This window comes from Salvelinus alpinus, chromosome 1, assembly GCF_045679555.1.
Source record: "Salvelinus alpinus chromosome 1, SLU_Salpinus.1, whole genome shotgun sequence".
NCBI classification, from domain to species: Eukaryota; Metazoa; Chordata; class Actinopteri; order Salmoniformes; family Salmonidae; genus Salvelinus; species Salvelinus alpinus.
Window position 1 is genome coordinate 8838074 of NC_092086.1, and position 18313 is coordinate 8856386.

The 18313-nt window shown below is 42.0% G+C and overlaps 1 protein-coding gene and 2 long non-coding RNA genes across 4 annotated transcripts in view; 1 reads left to right on the forward strand and 2 right to left on the reverse strand.

Annotated features, from left to right (window-relative positions):
• LOC139569930 (uncharacterized) overlaps positions 1 to 18313 on the reverse strand; it is an 823452-nt gene that overhangs the window by 271404 nt on the left and 533735 nt on the right. The gene's annotated exons all lie outside the window — the stretch shown is intronic.
• The window catches only part of LOC139533561 (NLR family CARD domain-containing protein 3-like), a 298305-nt gene that overhangs the window by 411 nt on the left and 279581 nt on the right, over positions 1 to 18313 (forward strand). The window lies entirely within an intron of this gene.
• Positions 728 to 8243, reverse strand: LOC139570327 (uncharacterized). The gene is made up of 2 exons (XR_011674057.1): positions 4479 to 8243; positions 728 to 2844 (listed from the first exon to the last, which is right to left on the reverse strand). It is a non-coding gene; the product is annotated as an uncharacterized lncRNA (long non-coding RNA).

An 18313-nucleotide genomic window follows, 5' to 3' on the forward strand; every position in this document is an offset into this window, starting at 1 on the left:
TTTTGTTCTTACCAGCACTTACACACCTGATTCAACTAATCATCAAATATTTTAAGACAGTTTAATATTTGAGGCATACAAATTAACATTCTCAAATTAAAACCTTTTGGGTTTGTAGGACTGCTTTCAATTATTAAAGGCCGACAGTAACTCACATTTTGGAGGAAAAAAACACAGCTAAACTTGGTTTCCAGTAAATTATATGTTTATCTAAAATAATGTAAGAGAGATGTCTTGAAGAAACGCGTCTGGGTTTAGAACTCTGTGTCTCAGTGCGCTGCGACAGTGGGAAGTTCGTTTTGCATGGCCCGGTGCTACAGGGGAGTGGACATTTATTTTAAGGACCAATGGAATGGTATTAAATGCGCAAACTCTGCTCACCCGGGGAGCCGGGCAATGCAAAACTAATTCCCCCAGTGACCGTTACTTTATTTCCTGATATGAAATGTAAAGTAACTTTGTAGCCGACGCAGTTCCAGAATGTCTGTTGAAACTGTGACTCATATGGAACGTTAGAACAGTGGTGGAAACAGAACTCAGTTCTCAAACTGGAGTCAAAGGAAAGATTCCTTCATAGAAGATGACTCAAGTAAAAGTAAAGTCACCCAGTAAAATACTACTTCAGTAAATGTCTAAAAGTATTTGGTTTTAAATATATTTTAGCATCAAAAGTAAATGTAAAGTAGTAATAATTTAATATTCCTTTTATTAAGCAAACCAGGCAGTACAATTTTCTTGTTATTTTAATTTACGGATAGCCAGGGTCACACTCCAACACTCAGACATCATTTAAAAACAAAGCATTTGTGTTTAGTGAGTCTGCCAGATCAGAGGCAGTAGGGATGACCAGGGATGTTCTCTGTTTAGTGAGTCTGCCAGATCAGAGGCAGTAGGGATGACCAGGGATGTTCTCTGTTTAGTGAGTCCGCCAGATCAGAGGCAGTAGGGATGACCAGGGATGTTCTCTGTTTAGTGAGTCCGCCAGATCAGAGGCAGTAGGGATGACCAGGGATGTTCTCTGTTTAGTGAGTCCACCAGATCAGAGGCAGTAGGGATGACCAGGGATGTTCTCTGTTTAGTGAGTCTTCCAGATCAGAGGCAGTAGGGATGACCAGGAATGTTCTCTTGATAAGTGTGTGAATTAGACCATTTTCCTGTCCTGCTAAGCATTCAAAATGTAACGAGTACTTTTGGGTGTCAGTGAAAATGTATGGAGTAAAAAGTACATAATTGTCTTTATGAATGTAGTGAAGTAAAAGTTGTTAAAAATATAAATAGTAAAGTAAAGGACAGATACCCCAAAAAACTACTTAAGTAGTACTTTAAATTATTTTTACTGAAGTTCTTTACACCACTGCATTAGAAGATAGATAAATGTGTTGATTTGAAGGAAAGACGGGCAGATTCTGGTAGGTAGGCTACGAACTATTATAAAGTTAGGTCGTCGTCAGACATTCAACAGTCACAGTAGGTTTGAGCTACAGTATGATCACTAATCATGCCGACCAACCTGATGGTCTCTGTTGGAAATGTTGTGAAAAGAATCTGGCCTCGGCTATAAATATCTTGCATTACTCATCTCATGTATATACTGTATTCTATACTATTCTACTGTATCTTAGTCTATGTATTACTCATCTCATATGTATATACTGTATTCTATACTATTCTACTGTATCTTAGTCTATGCATTACTCATCTCATATGTATATACTGTATTCTATACTATTCTACTGTATCTTAGTCTATGTATTACTCATCTCATATGTATATACTGTATTCTATACTATTCTACTGTATCTTAGTCTATGCATTACTCATCTCATATGTATATACTGCATTCTATACTATTCTACTGTATCTTAGTCTATACCGCTCAGACATTGTGACCAATTGTTAGTGGAATTAAATAATTCCTACAATATACTCATTAATTAAATTCAATCTGTCTATTTATAAGAATTTGTAAGATACTTATTAACATAAAATAGACAGGATACAGTCATATTAAAATTAGATAATAGTGTTTATTCTCGGAGCAAGCTCTCATTTGATCATAAACACAGACTTATATACAATATATGACGTCATAGGTTACAGAATGCGTCTCATTGTCCTAATCAAATAGAAAACAGGTTCAAAAGTTCATTCTAACCTCACAGGGCACTCACATGAAAACACCATATAATCATTTATCCTGAAGGCTCACTATAATTGATTACCACTTGAGCAGACAACTCAAGATAATGGAAGACCTAAAAAGTGACCCACAGCCTTATCTAAACATCTCAGGGCTAAGTTGGGTCAGTTCAACCAGAGTTTAATGACCCTTTCTGCTTACTTTATAACCCACAACACAAATCTCTTTTCACCAGGCATGCAGAGTTCAATTTGTTTATAGTTTTATCTAAAGCTAGAATATGTTTTAACTATTTATTAACAAAATTCCTAACAATCCACCCTAAATAACAAAACAATTCATAGCTACATATCAAAAGATCATATATAAACTTAAATGTTTATACAAGAATAATACCAAACCAATATATGTATTTACACTCCATCAACATCAATGACTGTTCTAACTTATATCAGAATTGTAACACTTCTATTAGGATTTTCGTTACAATCTTCATTAAAGAAACCGTCTATACATTGAAACATGTAACCGTCTAAATTCTCTAAACATCAAATACAGTCTCGTCCAATCTCGGTTCCTCATAATTAAAAGATCCGGAGTCGTTTTCCACTAGATCCGGGCCCATACATTCATCCTTCCACTGGTCAGAGCTTATGATTGGTCCATACTTCATCATCTGTTGTGTCATCGATTTCTCCAGAATCCTGGAAATGAGAACTTTCACACACGGAATCAAACCACATCCACACAAAACTAATACAGTCACACATGTGAAGAAAGCCCATAACACAGTAATCATGACATTTTTCCATTTCCCAAACTTACTGTCGAACCAATTAGTCAGAAAAGTATCCACCCCTGAGGTCACTGCCAACTCGTGAGCTAGGGTGGTTAAACCTGCCAAGGCCTTGGTCACTGATCCATCCAGAGCTGTGTTACTTGGGATAAACGTACAGCACATCGACCCGAATAACACACAAACCCCACCCTTTTCTGCCAATAACATATCTATCTCGATTCTATTCTATTCTGCCAAGCCATTCATTACATCTCTGGTATAATTGATCTAGTCCACATTTTTATTGAGAGTGGACCACTAGAAAATACTTGACTCTAATCCTGCTAAGATCTAATTCCTCGCTTTGAATTGGATCTGAGTAAGGGTAAAGAGCATGCCTAACTGCACTAGTGCACAACTACCATTCCAATTGGTAGGAAGGTTAGGTCACAGCTTCATACCTCCACACTCTAAACCTTTTCATCTGCCAATCATGTCCCTCATTGTCTTCTCGGTTGTAACATTCTCAGTCCTCTTGCATGTACTGACTTCCCCTACTTCCCATCCGTGTGTTATGTAGCGATCCATAAAATCCTGTCACTGTGAAAGAGAAAATCTGGATGTAATCGGCACCTGGGGACACATATCACAGATCAATGCAACTGTCATAGTTCAGCTTCCTGCCCTCTTGAACCGCTTTATCATACAGGCCATTCCATGGGTGTAGCAATTCCATCAAATGGAAAGGAAATGAGTATGAACTGAGGTTTTGCTGAGGCATGCCTAACCATAGGTTAGAATCCCATAACAGTTTCCACCTCAATCACTTCCTTAAAATCTTTCATCTAAACCATCCACATCGGCCTTGGCTCTGGACAACTCTACGGTCAGTATTTGCTTTGTCTAGGGCTCTGCTTGTATTCTGGCTGACTATCATCTGCTCTAACTTCTCGTATTCGGAATGGCACTAGGTTGTCAACTGAAACCCTTACTTTCACTACTCTCCATCTTCTTCCATACTGGGTATGTAGATTTATGTATCCCTCTCTCATGATGTGAGCTATAACCTGTTTCCATGAACTACACAAGGACTTGCATAGATGTCTTCCACAATGGCTGCTCTTAGTCCTAAACTTCCAAGGAGTCAGAGGCCCCATTTGGTCTACATAAAACTCCACTGAGACTTCCTTCCCAATCCCACTCTCACTTCCTGTTTATCCAGATCAAGTGATCTCTTATGCTTGGTTAATACAAAATCCTCATTGTCTAACTATGTGTCAATATTACCCTCTGGCCTTCTTGGGGTTCATGGTGTATCAGGAATATGGCTCCCACAACCAGACAGCTCAGGATGGACCGCCCACCTATAAAGCCCCACCCTCTCCCAGAGAAAACATCATCAGCAAGAAGCCAGACACACTTTCACTTCTATGAACAAACACAGGAATGGAATGACGGGGAAAAGGAAAATCTTTATCCGAGAGATGGCCCCCAGAATTCTGTTAATTCCAGTTCTCCTCTCGGACACTGTGCTTGTTCGACAGTGTCAATGTGTCTTACCCTCCCTTAGTGTGATATGAATCCGGGTAGCTCTTTCAGCTAGCTGTTACCAGGAGTCCTTGGTATGGTCCCCCCAACAGGCCTCAGGGACTGGATTGAGTGACTTCACCTGTAATTCACCTGTAGTGCATAAAACCTTGGACATACAGGTTTGGTTAAACAAACAACCTCATGTAATTAACAATACTTCTTTCAATATCTGCTTGTTTAGCTAGATTTTTTTTATTTATTAGTTTATCATCCAATAGGCCACATCCTATCCTAGACCAACACTTACCCATCCCCCCTTGTTACCTGGCTCTGCCAGTAACAACCTTGCCTAACCTAACCAATGACTTAGGTAAAATTAGTGTAAATCATCCTTATGTCTGACATTATCATGTAGGAACGCCCCTTTCTTTCACCGCATTTCCAATTCTCCCTTGGGCGTCCATTCATATCTATCCTTTTCCAATTCTCTGTCAAGTGACTTATCTACTTTAAAAGGTATCTGTGCTGCTTATATATGTTCTTAAATATATATATATTTATTGATTTAAACCGTAACCCTTTTCTCACCTATCTTATTTCACAGCCTACCTTGCTCATGTCCTGGTCCCCCCTCTCCACTCTGCTCTCAAACCTTCAAGATCTCAACAGTGCGTGGCAGACCCCTCTGTATGCCTTTTTTCTCATAATAGTCAATAACAACTATGTGTTCCATCCAAATATTAACTAAGTGTCTCACTGTTTTGGCTTTATCTAAAATCATGGACTTAAAAAAACAACATGTCTTATAGTGTCAATCTCTAAAGTCCTTACATAACCTTAATCAAAACTAAAATCAATCTCCATCCAAATATTAATCCCAAATGACCACAAATGCATTATCTTCATGGCCCTCCCCTGAAGCTGATCAGACTTCAAGAGACAGCCATGATAAACGTCAAAGGTTATACCACCCCTGTATAGTCATGTTCCTAGACATTTTAAAGAACCCTTTATCCTTAAAATCAAAAAAATTCACTTGTGTAATTAAAACTCAGAAGATAAAAACTCATAAAACTCCATATGTGAGCATGCCCCTTTAAAATACCTTTGCACTAAAACAAATAGTCCTAACAAATGTTTTATGTGTGTATATTTGCAAACCTTAATGAAAAACAAAAACCTTTCAGGCCCTTTCCAATTTGGTCGTTTATGGCCTCAATCTCACTCCTCAATCTCTCCCCAAGATAATAGTCCCTTTAAACATTCAAGAAGACAATAAAACTCGCACTCTCCCAGGAAAAACACAAAGCCTAACTAGCATTCACTGTGCTACATCAATTCAGAAACTCAAAAGTGAACTATTAACCAAACCTAATGATAATTCCTCTTTACCTCAAATCATTAATCATAAGTTTTAAACAACGTCAATGTATATGTGTACTTAAGTGAACATGCTAGCCTTAGATGCAATTAACCTAATATTTATTATCCAAACGTATTACTTTTTTCCTCTGTCGCAAATGTCGTACATTTCTCAGTGTAAGAAATCAGTAATTTAATCCCAGGTATTTAATAAAAATGTAACGTATTTTCCCATGGCTCCTTCAATTTACATATTTTAGATAACTTCCATCCGTCCCGGAAGAAGGAATCCTACTTAAACCCACCAGAATACAATGTTTATAATCAATAACCATCAGAATCCATTATTACTATGTTTTACGATTCAGACATTCAGATCTCCCTTCACACAGGTGAATATAGTCCAATAAACACCATAAATCAATGATGCCCACCTAGCGAATCTGTTGCTAGTTTTTAGCATCTTTACTAACTACCCTGACGATTTACAGCTACTTTTAAAAATGTATCTGGAAATGTTTATCAACTTCTGAAAAGTGACTCAAAAACATAATGGACGTATTTACCTTCTAAATGTCACAAACACTTTTCTCTGCCACACCCCAGTCACAACATCATTGCCGTGGCGACAAAAGTGCCTTGTGAGTGATGTCATCAACATGCGCTCATCCTGTCTCCATGCCACAGCGACTTTCAACGAATTGCACAATCATAGTTGACTGATTGTAGCAGCAGTTTTACGGGTTCGATAAACCAAACCCAATTTATCACAAATGTTGGAACTTGTATAGAACTTACAACATCAATCAACATCTCCCAATCCAAATTGTACTTCCAGAAGTACAGAAAAGAGTGGGAGTCCGTCCCTAAACTACTTTCAAATTCATTTGAGTAACGTAAATGTGTATTCAACGTAACGACGCAGTTTTGTGTTATCACCATACAATTAAGTCTCTCTTCATTATTATTTTAGAATTCATTAGAATTTTGTAACTATCTCTTCCTTGATTCAGCATTTTAATTACGACTATATTCCCAATACATTATTCAAACATATAATTTAGGCAAAAGACAACGTCTTGCATCGAAATTCGTTTTGTTATTTTATTTATTTTGATAAATCAGTCACTCAATTTAACCTAAACAATCCATTAAAATAGTTCAATTTATATCTTATACAAACACTAGCGACCGTATTTTTCTGGACAACCCATATAATTAGTTTAATTACAATCAAAAACTCTGAATTTAGCAAAAGCATTAACCGGGAAACGAACCCGAGACTCTCGCGTTCCAGGCGAGAATTCTACCACTGATCCACCAAAGCTATGTAGATAACAAAAACTTATTCGCATTTAAGCCCACTTTACATGTATCTGTATTCGTAATTTCAATTCCGAGTCAACAAAATATCCTAATTTAAAAGCCCAAGCCTTTCCTCAGTGAGAATTCCCATTTTTCTCGCTTTCGTTGTTTCTCGACTCTCTCTTATTCTCCCGATAGTCGCGCCTTACCTTTCCCTTAGTTAAATTACAATCTCGGTGATTGTGTCCAATCCTGTCACAATGTTTGCAGGGAGTGTTACACTCCCAGGCGAAATGTCCAGTTTCATTACAATTAAAACATTTTCTATTTTTCTTTTGACTCACATTACTATTACCCACTTTTCTCGACTTCTGTTATCGCCCTCTACTCTTTTCCTAGCTTCCGAAAGCCAGACTCTAGCTGTGTATATCCCCTGTTTATTCTGCTTCTTTTCATCCTCACCACCCTCCTTATGTATCTGTTTGATAAGCAATTCTAGTTTTTCAACATTTAGCCTACCATCAAATTCATAATACTTACTACATTTTAGACAGAATTCTAAATTCCTCTTATCTTTCAGTTCCATTAAACGCTGGTCTCCCGTTAATACCGGGACCTCCTTGGAGGATTTACTACCCATTTTTGATAAATCCTTGCCTTTACTAGTAGTTATGGTATTATCACCTATCTTTCTATTTATTTATTTATTTCTCTATGTGTGTGTTACTACTTTTACCCAAGTTATAATCTATGTGTATGAATTTATATGATTCTCTTCCTTGGAAACTTTATCTATAGCGTTGTTATCGATCGGACATTAGATCTCACTTTTAACTATCAGTTATTAGCCAGGGGACTTACTTCCCTGGTCAAACTCTGGTTGTATTTATCCAATCTCACTTCGCTATATTAAGTTTCCCTCACATTCTTTTGGATATTCCCTTTCAGTATTGAATAGGATCAGTTATTCCGTTCGCCTAGGATTACCCTGCCTTCTCACCAAACCGAATTTATCCTCACCTGTTTTAATATCCCTATCCGCTATATTTCATAGTCAGACTACGTCCCACAGACAGATAGACTATTTAGGCTAAAACTTTATTTGGGTATGTCTTTTGAATTAATGGCTGTCCTATTTGTACAAAACCAATACAATTTGATTTGATTTAGATTAGGCTATATACAACAATAACATTTGATTTCATTTGATTTAGATTAGGCTATATTTACTACCTGACCAAAAGTATGTGGACACCTGCTAGTCGAACATCTCATTCCAAAATCATAGGCATTCATATGGAGTTGTTCCCCCTTTGCTGATATAACAGCCTCCACTCTTCTGGGAAGGCTTTCCACTAGATGTTGGAACATTGCTGCGGGGACTTGCTTCCATTCAGCCACAAGAGCATTAGGGAGGTCGGGCACTGATGTTGGGTGATTAGGCCTGGCTCGTAGTCGGCGTTCCAATTCATCCCAAATGTGTTCGATTGGTTGAGGTCAGGGCTCTGTGCAGGCCAGTCAAGTTCATCCACACCGATCTCGACAAGCCATTTCTGTATGGACCTTGCTTTGAGCACGGGGACATTGTCATGCTGAAACAGGAAAGGGACTTCCCCAAACGGTTGCCACAAAGTTGGAAGCACAGAATCGTCTAGAATGTAATTTTATACTGTAGAGTTAAGATTTCTCTTCACTAGAACTAGGGGGCCCGAACCATGAAAAACAGCCCCAGACCATCATTCCTCCTCCACCAAACTTTACAGTTGGCACTATGCATTCTGGCAGGTAGCGTTTTCCTGGCATCCGCCAAACCCAGATTAGTCCGTCGGACTGCCAGATGGTGAAGCGTGATTCATAACTCCAAAGAACACATTTCCACTGCTCCAGAGTCCAATGGTGGCGAGCTTTACACCACTCAAGCCGATGCTTGGCATTGCACATGGTGATCTTGTGTGCGTCTGCTCTGTCATGGAAACTGATTTCTTGAAGCTCCCGACAAACAGTTATTTTGTTGACGTTGCAGTTTGGAACTTGGTAGTGAGTGTTGCATCCGAGGACAGACCATTTTTATGCGCTTCCGCGCTTGGCGGGCCCTTTCTGTGAGCTTGTGTGGCCTACCACTTCACGGTTGAGCCGTTGTTGCAGTTGACCGGAGCAGCAGGAATTTGACGAACTGACTTTGTTGGAAAGGTGGCATCCTATGACTGTGCCACGTTGAAAGTCACTGAGCTCTTCAGTACTGGTCATTCTACTGACAATGTTTGTCTATGGAGATTGCATGGCTGTCTGCTCGATTTTATACACCTGTCAGCAACGGGTGTGGCTGAAATAGCCGAATCCACTAATTTGAAGGGGTGTCCACATACTTTTGTATATATAGTGTAGATGCTCTGTCCTGCTACTGGTAGGTCTATAACATTATGTGAACTGACCTGAACAGGTTTAGACTGGTCATCTATGATATGTAGGTTATATACAGTACATTCTCTGTCCTGCTACTGGTAGGACTATAACATTATGTGAACTGATCTGAACAGGTTTAGACTGGTCATCTATGAGATGTAGGTTATAGCTAAGGTATAGACCTTGATCTGCATATCACTAACAAACTGCTATTATACATTATAACCTAGCCTACTTTACATAATATAACATCTACATATCACTAACAACCCTCTACTATACATTATAACCTAGTCTACTTTACATAATATAACATCTACATATCACTAACAACCCACTACTATACATTATAACCTAGTCAACTTTACATAATATAACATACTTACTGCCTAAAATACATATCTCCTGAGTTGTGGGTGGTTCCCTGCAGCTGACCAATAGGAAGTGATTGTATCTCAGAGACGTGGGCGGATCCCTGCAGCTGACCAATAGGAAGTGATTGTGTCTCAGAATCTTACTGTATTGCTGAATATATAGACTTTTATATCAACCCTCTATCCCAGAAACACCCAGCTATGTTCAGGATACTGATGAATGAAGGGTTTATTACTATTGTAGTACTGACTTTTATATCAACCCTCTATCCCAGAAACACCCAGCTATGTTCAGGATACTGATGAATGAAGGTTTATTACTATTGTAGTACTGACTTTTATATCAACCCTCTATCCCAGAAACACCCAGCTATGTTCAGGATACTGATGAATGAAGGGTTTATTACTATTGTAGTACTCTTTTTAGTAACTTAGCTAGATGTGATAATGCTTGTTGCAAATAGCACCTGTATCAACTGATGCAGCATAGTGTCTATAAATACATAGGCTGAAGCATGATGGGGTTTGTCTAACTACATTATCACCTGTATCAACTGATGCAGCATAGTGTCTATAAATACATAGGCTGAAGCATGGGGTTTGTCTGTCTACATTATCACCTGTATCAACTGATGCAGCATAGTGTCTATAAATACATAGGCTGAAGCATGATGGGGTTTGTCTGTCTACATTATCACCTGTATCAACTGATGCAGCATAGTGTCTATAAATACATAGGCTGAAGCATGGGGTTTGTCTATCTACATTATCACCTGTATCAACTGATGCAGCATAGTGTCTATAAATACATAGGCTGAAGCATGGGGTTTGTCTGTCTACATTATCACCTGTATCAACTGATGCAGCATAGTGACTATAAATACATAGGCTGAAGCATGGGGTTTGTCTGTCTACATTATCACCTGTATCAACTGATGCAGCATAGTGACTATAAATACATAGGCTGAAGCATGGTCTGATAAACACTCCTAACAACCCCACCACTAGGAGGTGTCCACATGGTCTGATAAACACTCCTAACAACCCCACCACTAGGAGGTGTCCACATGGTCTGATAAACACTCCCAACAACCCCACCACTAGGAGGTGTCCACATGGTCTGATAAACACTCCTAACAACCCCACCACTAGGAGGTGTCCACATGGTCTGATAAACACTCCTAACAACCCCACCACTAGGAGGTGTCCACATGGTCTGATAAACACTCCTAACAACCCCACCACTAGGAGGTGTCCACATGGTCTGATAAACACTCCTAACAACCCCACCACTAGGAGGTGTCCACATGGTCTGATAAACACTCCTAACAACCCCACCACTAGGAGGTGTCCACATGGTCTGATAAACACTCCTAACAACCCCACCACTAGGAGGTGTCCACATGGTCTGATAAACACTCCTAACAACCCCACCACTAGGATGTGTCCACATGGTCTGATAAACACTCCTAACAACCCCACCACTAGGAGGTGTCCACATGGTCTGATAAACACTCCTAACTACCCCACCACTAGGAGGTGTCCACATGGTCTGATAAACACTCCTAACAACCAGACCACTAGGAGGTGTCCACATGGTCTGATAAACACTCCTAACTACCCCACCACTAGGAGGTGTCCACATGGTCTGATTAACACTCCTAACAACCCCACCACTAGGAGGTGTCCACATGGTCTTATTAACACTCCTAACAACCCCACCACTAGGAGGTGTCCACATGGTCTGATAAACACTCCTAACAACCCCACCACTAGGAGGTGTCCACATGGTCTGATAAACACTCCTAACAACCCCACCACTAGGAGGTGTCCACATGGTCAGATAAACACTCCTAACAACCCCACCAATAGGCGGTGTCCACATGGTCTGATAAACACTCCTAACAACCCCACCACTAGGAGGGGTCCACATGGTCTGATAAACACTCCTAACAACCCCACCACTAGAAGGTGTCCACATGGTCTGATAAACACTACTAACAACCAGACCCCTAGGAGGTGTCCACATGGTCTGATAAACACTCCTAACAACCAGACCCCTAGGAGGTGTCCACATGGTCTGATTAACACTCCTAACCACCCCACCACTAGGAGGTGTCCACATGGTCTGATAAACACTCCTAACAACCCCACCACTAGGAGGTGTCCACATGGTCTGATAAACACTCCTAACAACCCCACCACTAGGAGGTGTCCACATGGTCTGATAAACCCTCCTAACAACCCCACCACTAGGAGGTGTCCACATGGTCTGATAAACACTCCTAACAACCCCACCACTAGGAGGTGTCCACATGGTCTGATTAACACTCCTAACAACCCCACCACTAGGTGGTGTCCACATGGTCTGATAAACACTCCTAACAACCCCACCACTAGGAGGTGTCCACATGGTCTGATAAACACTCCTAACAACCCCACCACTAGGAGGTGTCCACATGGTCTGATAAACACTCCTAACAACCCCACCACTAGGAGGTGTCCACATGGTCTGATAAACACTCCTAACATCCCCACCACTAGGAGGTGTCCACATGGTCGGATAAACACTCCTAACAACCCCACCACTAGGAGGTGTCCACATGGTCTGATAAACACTCCTAACAACCCCACCACTAGGAGGTGTCCACATGGTCTGATAAACACTCCTAACAACCCCACCACTAGGAGGTGTCCACATGGTCTGATAAACACTCCTAACAACCCCACCACTAGGAGGTGTCCACATGGTCTGATAAACACTCCTAACAACCAGACCACTAGGAGGTGTCCACATGGTCTGATAAACACTCCTAACAACCCCACCACTAGGAGGTGTCCACATGGTCTGATTAACACTCCTATCAACCCCACCACTAGGAGGTGTCCACATGGTCTGATAAACACTCCTAACAACCCCACCACTAGGAGGTGTCCACATGGTCTGATAAACACTCCTAACAACCCCACCACTAGGAGGTGTCCACATGGTCTGATAAACACTCCTATCAACCCCACCACTAGGAGGTGTCCACATGGTCTGATAAACACTCCTAACAACCCCACCACTAGGAGGTGTCCACATGGTCTGATAAACACTCCTAACAACCAGACCACTAGGAGGTGTCCACATGGTCTGATAAACACTCCTAACAACCCCACCACTAGGAGGTGTCCACATGGTCTGATAAACACTCCTAACAACCCCACCACTAGGAGGTGTCCACATGGTCTGATAAACACTCCTAACAACCCCACCACTAGGAGGTGTCCACATGGTCTGATAAACACTCCTAACAACCCCACCACTAGGAGGTGTCCACATGGTCTGATAAACACTCCTAACAACCCCACCACTAGGAGGTGTCCACATGGTCTGATAAACACTCCTAACCACCTCACCACTAGGAGGTGTCCACATGGTCTGATAAACACTCCTAACAACCCCACCACTAGGAGGTGTCCACATGGTCTGATAAACACTCCTAACAACCCCACCACTAGGAGGTGTCCACATGGTCTGATAAACACTCCTAACAACCTGACCACTAGGAGGTGTCCACATGGTCTGATAAACACTCCTAACAACCCCAACACTAGGAGGTATCCACATGGTCTGATAAACACTCCTAACAACCCCACCACTAGGAGGTGTCCACATGGTCTGATAAACACTCCTAACAACCCCACCACTAGGAGGTGTCCACATGGTCTGATAAACACTCCTAACAACCCCACCACTAGGAGGTGTCCACATGGTCTGATAAACACTCCTAACAACCAGACCACTAGGAGGTGTCCACATGGTCTGATAAACACTCCTAACAACCCCACCACTAGGAGGTGTCCACATGGTCTGATAAACACTCCTAACAACCCACCACTAGGAGGTGTCCACATGGTCTGATAAACACTCCTAACAACCCCACCACTAGGAGGTGTCCACATGGTCTGATAAACACTCCTAACAACCCACCACTAGGAGGTGTCCACATGGTCTGATAAACACTCCTAACAACCCACCACTAGGAGGTGTCCACATGGTCTGATAAACACTCCTAACAACCCCACCACTAGGAGGTGTCCACATGGTCTGATAAACACTCCTAACAACCCACCACTAGGAGGTGTCCACATGGTCTGATAAACACTCCTAACAACCCCACCACTAGGAGGTGTCCACATGGTCTGATAAACACTCCTAACAACCCCACCACTAGGAGGTGTCCACATGGTCTGATAAACACTCCTAACAACCCACCACTAGGAGGTGTCCACATGGTCTGATTAACACTCCTAACAACCCCACCACTAGGAGGTGTCCACATGGTCTGATAAACACTCCTAACAACCCCACCACTAGCAGGTGTCCATATGGTCTGATAAACACTCCTAACAACCCCACCACTAGGAGGTGTCCACATGGTCTGATAAACACTCCTAACAACCCCACCACTAGCAGGTGTCCATATGGTCTGATAAACACTCCTAACAACCCCACCACTAGGAGGTGTCCACATGGTCTGATTAACACTCCTAACAACCCCACCACTAGGAGGTGTCCACATGGTCTGATAAACACTCCTAACAACCTGACTACTAGGAGGTGTCCACATGGTCTGATAAACACTCCAAACAACCTGACCACTAGGAGGTGTCCACATGGTCTGATTAACACTCCTAACAACCCCACCACTAGGAGGTGTCCACATGGTCTGATAAACACTCCTAACAACCCCACCACTAGGAGGTGTCCACATGGTCTGATAAACACTCCTAACAACCCACCACTAGGAGGTGTCCACATGGTCTGATAAACACTCCTAACAACCCCACCACTAGGAGGTGTCCACATGGTCTGATAAACACTCCTAACAACCCCACCACTAGGAGGTGTCCACATGGTCTGATAAACACTCCTAACAACCCCACCACTAGGAGGTGTCCACATGGTCTGATAAACACTCCTAACAACCAGACCACTAGGAGGTGTCCACATGGTCTGATAAACACTCCTAACAACCCCACCACTAGGAGGTGTCCACATGGTCTGATAAACACTCCTAACAACCCCACCACTAGGAGGTGTCCACATGGTCTGATAAACACTCCTAACAACCAGACCACTAGGAGGTGTCCACATGGTCTGATTAACACTCCTAACAACCCCACCACTAGGAGGTGTCCACATGGTCTGATAAACACTCCTAACAACCCCACCACTAGGAGGTGTCCACATGGTCTGATAAACACTCCTAACAACCCCACCACTAGGAGGTGTCCACGTGGTCTGATAAACACTCCTAACAACCCCACCACTAGGAGGTGTCCACATGGTCTGATTAACACTCCTAACAACCCCACCACTAGGAGGTGTCCACATGGTCTGATAAACACTCCTAACAACCCCACCACTAGGAGGTGTCCACATGGTCTGATTAACACTCCTAACAACCTGACCACTAGGAGGTGTCCACATGGTCTGATAAACACTCCTAACAACCCCAACACTAGGAGGTATCCACATGGTCTGATAAACACTCCTAACAACCCCACCACTAGGAGGTGTCCACATGGTCTGATAAACACTCCTAACAACCCCACCACTAGGAGGTGTCCACATGGTCTGATTAACACTCCTAACAACCCCACCACTAGGAGGTGTCCACATGGTCTGATTAACACTCCTAACAACCCCACCACTAGGAGGTGTCCATATGGTCCTAAAGCACACCATTGCTTTTTTATCACATTCTAATAATCAAACTGGGGGAGAGAATTTTGAACTGGTATAGTATGGTCAGATTGCTTGCGATTAGAGTGTTGGGCCAGTAACCGAAAGGTCACTGGTTCGAATACCCAAGCCGTCAAAGTGAAAATCTGTCTATGTGCCGTTAAGCAAGGCACTTAACCCTGTTTTGCTCTAGGGGAACCGTACTACTATGGTTGACCCTGTAAAACAACACTTTTTCACTGCATGTGACAATACAACGTTACAATTCTTTCTCAATTACAACATTTAGTTTAACAATGTTGGTTATAAACCTTGTTGACATTCATCCAATGACACCTTGACTTGCATTACATTCTCACTGCAGAAAAACATTCTCATGTTATTGAGGAACCAGAAATGGGACATATCTGTTTGACAGTAACCCTGGATGAGGAATGTGTGAGTTATCTTGTCATCTTTTTGGGTAACCACATTGGAACATTCTAGTCTTTAAGGACATGAACTGGCAGAACAGGTTTCAGCAAAGTATGGAGTCATTGTTTTCAGGAAGGTGTAACCATGACGATAGGAGAGAGAGTAAGCAGACTAAGGTGCAAGGGAAGCCACTAATGTCCTACAAAGACAAAGAGCAGTCTACACAAACAGCCTCCTGAACAACTGTCCTACAAAGACAAAAAGCATCTACACAAACAGCCACCTGAACTACTGTCCTACAAAGACAAAGAGCAGTCTACACAAACAGCCTCCTGAACAACTGTCCTACAAAGACAAAAAGCATCTACACAAACAGCCACCTGAACTACTGTCCTACAAAGACAAACAGCCACCTGAACTACTGTCCTACAAAGACAAACAGCATCTACACAAACAGCCACCTGAACTACTGTCCTACAGACAAACAGCCACCTGAACTACTGTCCTACAAAGACAAAGAGCAGTCTACACAAACAGTGAATCTGAGAAAAATGGCTTCAAGTTAGTTTTTTAGTCCATGCATATCAACCATGACCACTGATCTGACCTATGACCCCTAAAACGCAAAAGAAAAGTGAAATATCTAGAAATCTGAATGTGTTTATCCAGCTTTCTTGTTGTTTTTCTGTTTGATGGAATCCATAACAAGTTGTCATTTACAACTGGGACCTGGCCAAGATAAAGCAAAGTAGTGCGACACAAACACAGAGTTACACATGGGATAAACAAACGTACAGTCGATAACACAATAAAAAAGTATATGTATAGTGTGTGCAAATGAAGTAAGATTTAGGAGGTAAGGCAATAAATAGGTCATAGTGGCAAAATAATTACAATTTAGCAAATAAACACTGGAGTGATAGCTGTGCAGAAGATGAATGAGCAAGTAGAGATACTGGGGTGCAAAGGAGAGGAAAGAAAATAACAATATGGGGATGAGGTAGTTGGGTGGGCTATTTACAGATGAGCTATGTACAGGTGTAAGCTGCTTTGACAGCTGATGCTTAAAGTTAGTGAGGGAGATATAAGTCTCCAGCTTCAGTGATTTTCGCAATTTGTTCTAGTCATTGGCAGCAGAGAACTGGAAGGAAAGGCGGCCAAAGAGGAATTGGCTTTGGGGGTGACCAGTGAAATATACCTGCTGGAGCGCGTGCTAGGGGTGGGTGCTGCTATGGTCACCAGTGAGCTGAGATAAGGTTAGGCTTTACCTAGCAAAGACTTAAAGATGACCTGGAGCCAGTGGGTTTGGCGACAAATATGAAGCAAGGGCTAGCCAACGAGAGCATACAGGTCACAGTGGTGGGTAGTACATGGGGCTTTGTGACAAGGTGGATGGCATTGTGATAGACTGCATCCAATTTGTTGAGTAGAGAGTTAGAGGCTATTTTGTAAATGACATCGCCGAAGTCAAGGATTGGTAGGATAGTCAGTTTTACGAGGTTATGTTTGGCAGCATGAGTGAAGAATGCTTTGTTGCAAAATAGGAAGATGATTCTAGATTTCATTTTGGATTGGAGATGCTTAATGTGAGTCTGGAAGGAGAGTTTACAGTCTTACCAGACACCTAGGTACTTGTAGTTGTCCACATATTCTAAATCAGAACCATCCAGAATAGTGATGCTAAATGGGTGGGAGGGTACGGGCAGCGATTGGTTGAAAAGTATGCATTTAGTTTAACTTGCATTTAAGAGCTGTTGGAGGCCACGGAAGGAGTGTTGTATGGCATTGAAGCTCTTCTGGAGGTTTGTTAACACAGTGTCCAAAGAAGGGCCAGAAGTATACAGAATGGTGTCGTCTGCGTAGAGGTGGATCAGAGAATCACCAGCAACAAGAGCGACATCATTGATGAATACAGAGAAAAGAGTCGGCATGAAAATTGAACCCTGTGGCACCCCCATAGAGACTGCCAGAGGTCACGACAACAGGCCCTACGATTTGACACACTGAACTCTATCTGAGAAGTTGTTGGTGAACCAGGCGGGGCAGTCATCTGAGAAACCAAGGCTATTCAGTCTTCCGATAATGTAAGGGTCCTGTGTGTAGCTGGTGTAGAGAGTCAGGCGCAGGACAGCAGAATTGAGTAATCAGTTTACAGTTTACAGTTTACAATTGGCTCATTCATCCCCCTCCTCTCCCCTGTAACTATTCCCCAGGTCGTTGCTGCAAATGAGAACGTGAGAACGTGAGAACGTGAGAACGTGAGAACGTGAGAA